General features: G+C 47.5%; 2 pseudogenes across 1 annotated transcript; both read right to left on the reverse strand.

The window, feature by feature from the left end:
• Window positions 1-624: 624 nt before the first annotated feature.
• Window positions 625-2715, reverse strand: LOC147961929 (uncharacterized; annotated as a pseudogene). Its single transcript, XR_015611128.1, has 2 exons — window positions 1171-2715; window positions 625-1084 (listed from the first exon to the last, which is right to left on the reverse strand). The product of XR_015611128.1 is annotated as an uncharacterized LOC147961929 (transcript).
• Window positions 2716-5147: 2432 nt separating this feature from the next.
• Window positions 5148-6911, reverse strand: LOC147961930 (uncharacterized; annotated as a pseudogene).
• Between the last annotated feature and the right edge of the window lie 473 nt (window positions 6912-7384).

The raw sequence follows: 7384 nt of genomic DNA on the forward strand, positions 1-7384 counted from the left end.
GAATTGGACTAGGGAGGGGGGCGCCCCCTTCCTTCCTTCTCCTTTTCCCTTCCCTTTCCTTCCCTCCTACTCCTACTACTTGGAAGGGCTCCTAGTTCTACTAGGAAAGGGGGAATCCAACTCCCGGTGGGAGTAGGACTCCCCTAGGGCGCGCCATAGAGAGGGCCGGCCGTCCCCCTCCTCCACTCCTTTATATACGGGGGCAGGGGGCACCCCATAGACACAACAATTGATCTCTTGATCTCTTAGCCGTGTGTGGTGCCCCCCTCCACCATAATTCACCTCGATCATATCGTAGCGGTGCTTAGGCGAAGCCCTGCGTCGGTAGAACATCATCGTCGTCACCGCGCCGTCGTGCTGACGAAACTCTCCCTCAACACTCGGCTGGATCAGAGTTTGAGGGACGTCATCGAGTTGAACGTGTGCAAAACTTGGAGGTGCCGTGCGTTCGGTACTTGATCGGTCGGATCGTGAAGACGTACGACTACATCAACCGCGTTGTGCTAACGCTTCCGCTTTCGGTCTACGAGGGTACGTGGACACACTCTCCCCTCTCGTTGCTATGCATCACCATGATCTTGCGTGTGCGTAGGAAATTTTTGAAATTACTACGTTCCCCAACAACTTCATGATAGCAAAATAAGTGAGTCTTTACCTCACATACATGACTTCATGACAGCAAAATAAGTGAGTCTTTACCTCACAGCAAAATAAATGTGAGTCTCTACCTCACATACAGAGCAAATAAAAGTGAGTTTGCACCTCACATACACAACAATAAAAGTGAGTCTCCACCCACAGCTGAGTTCATCACAGCCACAAACAAGCTCACAGGTCGCTTAATTTCTTCCTCTTAGGTGTCATTTTCTTCTTCTTTCCTTTTGCTGGAGGTTTTAGTGGTGGAGTAGCAGCTTGGCTCCTTGTGACAGGTCCAGGACTAGCTTGAGCTGCAGCTTGGCTTCTTGTGACAGGTCTAGGACTGCTACAAGTGGCATCATTATTGCTCTTGGTTGGTGTATATGGAACGACATTGCTAACTGAAACATCAAACCATGGACATGGATTCTTTTTCCCCCTACTTTTCCTACAAAAATAAGCAATTAGAACTATTTTCATGTAAAAGAACCATGGTATTATAGATAGAAAACAGCAACAAGTACTACTATGTACCTTTTCTTTGTTCCATTTTGAGGACAACCAGCTTCTCTATGTCCTACCTCCCCGCATTTTTTGCACTTGTTCAAGGATCCTTTCCTTGATCAACCTTCCCACCAACTCTTTATCCTCTGTTTTCTTGTTCTTCCAGCACCTTTCTTCTTGCCTATTGGAATTGGTGGACGCAACACAAAGCCTGTGTCCACGTGTGGCCATTGATTCTTGTTCGTAAGGGGCTCAATTACACCTTCATATGCTGCCCTAAATATGCTAACAGAGTAGTACTCATGTACATAGTCTTCCATGTTAACAAAGTTGCGAGCTTGCAAGACATTTATGAAGGCTAGTGCATGGTCGCAAGGGTTGCCCGTGTGCTGCCATTGCAGACATGTACACTCATGTGTGAGAGTTTTGACCACATGTCTTTCATCCTCTTTGTTAGGCATTTTTCACTTCCCCACTCCAATCAGCTGATGCTTTAGCCTTGAGATGACCTAGTCCTCGAGTCTTTGCATTTAGTTGGTGTATGACAAATGGAAGTATTATCCCTGTAAATCTTTCTCCAATCATTCTTCTCTTTCTAAATAGTTCCATGCATAATCATCTCTCTAATCTTATCAGCTAGCTGAACAATAGGCAAGTCCTTGATATCTTGCACCCAAGCGTTGAAGCACTCGACGAGATTGTTATTTATGTAGTCACACTTGATGGCTGGGTTGAACATGCACCTCATCCATAACAGATTATGGTAATCCCTAAGGTAAGGATATACTTTCTCAGATGCATCAAATACCTTTGCCATGTGATGTTGATATTCTTCCGGCCTATATGCCCTAGCAGCAGGCCACAACCTTCCAAACACATCTCCATGAAAATATTTCTGAAAATTATGCCACATATGCCTAAAGCACTCTCGCTGCTCAGCTTGAGGAAAAACCTTCTTAACAGCATTTTCAAGACCCTTGCAAGCATCAGTACAAACAGCCAATACCGGAGGGTCCCCAATTGCCTTCCTCACTTGATTCATGAACCAAGCCCAATTATCTCCATTTTCAAACTCAATAAAGCCATACGCCACCGGGAACATCCAATTGTGACCATCCAATGCAGTGACTACAGCTAGCTGACCTTTCAACTTTCCATTTAAATGAGTTGAATCTATGCTAATATATGGCCTACATCCATTCACAAAACCATCTATGCAAGGCTTGAAAGCGATAAATAGCTTGCTGAAATGCACTTCACCTTCATGTGTGGTCGTATCAATCTCAACAATACTCCCCGGAGACCTCAATTCTATTCTAGCCTTGTAGTTGTACAACATCCTGAAACTTTTTTCCCAACTCCCATATAAGCCGGTTGCTGCCTTTTGTTTGCCTTTCCACACTGTGTGATAGTTAAGTGTGACATGATGCTCATCTTGCAAGTCTTTAAGTATCTTCACAGCACCAACGGTTGGATCCTTCTTCAACATAGCCACTGCCTTGTCGGCAACCCATAATTGAGATGTCATGCTAGTCATTTTTCCACTAGTTGAACTACAAGTATGCTCCATTTGGTGCCTCACAACCTACAACAAAAAATGGTACAGATCTGAATGTTATTACTATGTCAAAAAATGAAGCAATAAAAATATAAAGCACAAAAAGGCAATTACCATCACACAATTTTCATCCCTTAGCCAACTAGCAGTTAAAGCCCATTTGCAAGGGTCACCTATTATGGCTTGACCTTTACAAAAACACGAAACCTCCCTGGCTCATTTTCCTTTGTGCCATATTCAAACTCTCCATTAACAGCCCACTGTTTTAAAGCCTTTCTAAATTCAACCATGTTAGGATAAGGTGTCCCTATATCCATGGCTGGGTTTCATTCATCCCAGGCAATAAGTGGCTCCTCTGGAGCATTATCATCAACAACAATATCTGCATCTTTGATATCATGTAAGTCAGACTCCACATCAGGAGTAGGAACGACAATAGAACGAAGCTCAGTTGCTCTCTCATCCGGTTCTGTTTTTAAACCAAACAGAGCAAACATGGCTTTCTCATCCGGCGGTTTTTTATCCCCATCATTTTCTGGTTCAATCCCAATCAATAATAGCACTACCATTTTCTACTTCATTGCATGAGATCGCCCCCGTGGTTAGGTTTATCACACTGGATTGGTTAGAATCATGCACAGACATTGCATCGATCTATTCAATATAGACAGAAAAATCAGAAAAATCACACACCAAAACTCATGCATACATCAATTAGAACAGGGGAATATGATGTTACCTTTTTAAATCCATCACACCCCTTAGTCAATCCAGCCCCTCCCACTCAAATCCCATGCCAATCACACACAAGACCTAGGTTTCCACGATTTAGAAACTGTACCAGAAGAAAAGCACAAAATCTGTGAAAAAAATAAGGGGAAGAGGTTGCCTTACCTTGGGCCAGCGATTGAAGGCGGCGGATGGGGGAAACGCGGCGGAGCAGGGCAGCGGACGGCGGGCGCAGCAGCTCTGGCGACTGGCGGCTGGCGGCTAGGTCAAGTCGGGGAGGGGAGATAGAATGAAAAACAGGCCAGGCCTCGGGCCTCTGTCTCGTGAGTTTGAGGAAAATTGGATGAGGGCAGTTTTGGCAATTCCAAATTTGTTAAGTCCAGATTCTTTCCTTATGCGCTAAATCCCGAGATAATAGCGCTAGAGGGGCAAGTGAGCCAAAATTACGCCGCGTCGGGGGCTTGATAGAAAGGCAAACGAACAGGGGGGCTTAAGATCAAAGGCGCGCGAGCTGGGGGGTTAAAATCAATTCTCCTCGCTGACCTCCAAGAGCTCAGCTTCGGCTACGACCCTCTAGGAGGCAGTGGTGAGCAGCGATGATCGGCGGGGGCTGGTGACGTCGACGCCAGCTTGTTGCAGCGTGGCCGGTGGGGCTTAGCGGGCCCATTTCAGGCCTGGTCGGGCCAAGGGTGGCCTGGTATGCCCCGCTGCCGTGTCCGGACGGCTACCGCGACGGTGCTGGGGGCGCGGGCCTCCCGCACGACGGCGGTGGAGGTGGTTCCCTCCCGCTCGGCCTTGATGCTGCTGCTCCCGTTGCTCAGATCTTCTCTCCGCTCTTCTTGGCCTCGTGGTGGTGTTTGCTGCGAGACGGTGTTGGTGGCGGCGCAACCGTCGTGGCGCATAGTTGGGCGGTGGTTTGGCTAGTCGGCTCCGATTGGCTGGTGGGGTTTGGCGTGTGGGAGAAATCCTTGCCGGTTCGTCCGGCTCCGATGCGGTGACACCGGCGGGTGCCACTATCCCTTCCTGGAGGGCGTCGGGAGTAGCTATCCCCCACCTCCCTTCGCGTATTGGGGAAACCCTAGGACTTGTCTGGGCAGCAGCGTTGTCGGCGTCGCATCCCTTCTTGGAGGTGCTGCTTACTTCGCGGTAGTTCGGAGCCTTGGGCTGTGGTGGTTTGTTTCCGGAGGGCGCAGCGGTCGCGGGTCATCCGCGCTTTGTCGAGCTGCCGTTGTTGGCATTTTTTTCTTCTTCTTTTTCTTTGGGCTTGTTGTGTTGCTCGCCCCAGCATTGCGACGTGTACTTTGGTGGTTTGCTATGGAATACAAAGCGGGGGAAACCCTTTTTCGGTAAAAACCAATGTTCCACCACCGAACTGCCACCGAAGAAGGAACAAATGCACAGGAAGATGAGTCATGAGAACTACTCGCTCCATTTGGTGGACCAGGACAGCACTATCACTCAATCTCCATAAACATTTTTTTCTGTAATATCGACCTAATTGATGATGAACCGTACATGGTTTAGTTCGTGGTACAGAAATAGATATTATATAGGCACTAAATTTACTGAAGCCAGTGTAGAACCATAGTAGTATTGATAACTGCTGGTATAAACAACTTACAATATGACATCAAAAAGAAAAGAAAACACTACAACCTATACAGAGAAGATACTAAATAACACACAAACTGAGCGGAAAGGGAATAAAACTTCTGAAGTATCATAGGCCTTGCCTCCATTACATGCAATACAGAAGCATAGTAGCTGCTAGCTGATGGTATAAAAAGCTAACACATCTTACAATATGACATCAACAGAAAAGATAGTGAACAACGTTCAAGCACAGCAGAACAAAGAATCAGAAGAGTGGGATAACTTCAAACTACAAAAGAAGCCAGACCAGACATATAGTGGCATGCCATGTCAAAGGATGGTATTCTCAAACCTATCAGCAAAGGGATTCGCCACAGATAAATCATGAGTATGCTTGTTATCATGAAACCAAGCCCAATCCCGACAGAAATATCGTTTGAATTCAAAATCGAGCATCTAGAGAAGCTCTGTTGTCCATTTGCAACCGTCTATGTTGATTAGACATCCATTTGTCACTGGGGCTGTTGAAGGCTATACATATCATTTGTTCTAGCACCATTGCATTGAAGATGAAAAAATTGGCAAAATCCACATCAGGCTTGTTGCCACGGTAGTTCTGCAAGACCACTTTTTTGAGATGGAGCGTAAGGCATTCAATTGGATCCAATGGGTCATATTTCCGCACATTTTTCATGCCTCTCCGTAGGTGCGACTGGAGATGGAAATAATAAACAATGTAAAGGCAGTTGGTTAATCGACTAGAGCAAAAGTTAGTCATGCTGATGCTGGCAGTTAAAACAAGCAGAGACGAGTACTCACAATGATGTACAGCCTCTCTAAGCAGGGGAAGCACTTGAGGAAGCCAATTACTGCATTGAGATCAGGGCCAGCAGAGTCGATAACCAAAAACTTCACCATGTGCATGATGGTTGTCACGCTGATAGCAGGCATTTCCTGAAGAAAATGGCAGACAGAATAAGAACAATAACTTTTTTGTAGATAATAAGAAGAATAACCTTTTTAGGTATGAATTCAGATGGCATGACTCTAGAAACCTGTTGTTTACCTGAAAATCCTTGGTTCCAATATGGAGTTTGGATGTGACATTTGACAGCAAAACCGTCGTCTGCAGCTTGGGTGCTTTGATGATCTGGACTGTCGAGGGACCATAGTCTGGAGAGAGTGGCAGCAACCTCTCAAGGCAAGGGCCGTCGTCGATGGTCAGGTCATGACAAGCAGAAAAGCCTATGCTCCTAGGAGTAGGGGAGCTGATTCGGAGGCGGCCCACGCCAACATTATTTTTCAGTAAGAGGCTTTCCAGTGAAAAGCAGCCAGAGAGCAGGCTGTGCAGAGCGTCCCCCGAGATGGCGACCTCGTGCGTGGTGAGCTGTCTGAGGTGCGGAAAATTCAGAGATGACGCAGACAAGTCCGAGATGGTGACCTTGTACATGGCGAGCTGCTTGAGGTGCGGAAAATTCAGAGACTCGGCAGGCAGCTTGGGGAAATAGCAGTAGCTGATTCTAGCGACGCGGAGTGTCGGTGCGAAGCGGAGAGCGGACTATGGTATCGGGGGCGGCGGGGTCGTCCGCGGCCAGCATGGGAAGCCTGGGGGGTCGTAGCCGAAGCTGAGCTCTTGGAGGTCGGCGAGGGCCTGGGAACGAAGCCAGCCGTCAATCTTGCCGTGGTAGCGTTCATGGAGGCAGGGGAGCGAGAGGCGAAGGGCCGGGCCGGGGTGATCGGCGAGGATCTTCGAGATGTGGACGACGCGCTTACCCTCCTAGCCAGAGAGGCCATCACCGATGAGGTTGAGGGGCGCGGAGCGCCAGAGGGGCCGCCACCGGCGGGCAAGGACCTGCGTGCGGGCGCCGCCGGCGACGGCGGCGGCGGCGCATCCATTGATTCACAGCGCGGGACGACTTTGCGGCGCGTGGCTTGGGGGATGATGGTGGCGGTGAGATTGGAGAATGGGGAACGAGGGATTCGGGAGATTGGTTTTTATGAGCGGAAGAAATAGCGGGAACTGACGAAGGATTTTGGCGCGCCCAATTTCAAAGGTCTCGACGCGGTTAAAAGGGATTTTGGCGCGCCCAATTACAATTAGCGAGCGCCCTGGGGTTTTCGGAAATGCGCGGTCCGTTTAATGTTTTCATTCACGGGGTTCCCAGGAACCTTTTATTTCATACTTCCTCCATCCTAAAACAAGTGTTTCGATTTTGTATTAAATTTAGTATAAAATTATATCAAAGTTGAGACACTTATTTCAAAAATAAATAAATGTAGACACCTATTTTGAGATGGAGGGAGTAGAATTTAAAAGAACAGATATGTTGAAACTCAGTTTAAAATTAGAAAAAACAAATTTGA

This window comes from Triticum urartu, chromosome 7A (genome assembly GCF_056163025.1).
Source record: "Triticum urartu cultivar PI428250 chromosome 7A, HENAU_Tu73, whole genome shotgun sequence".
NCBI lineage: Eukaryota > Viridiplantae > Streptophyta > Magnoliopsida > Poales > Poaceae > Triticum > Triticum urartu.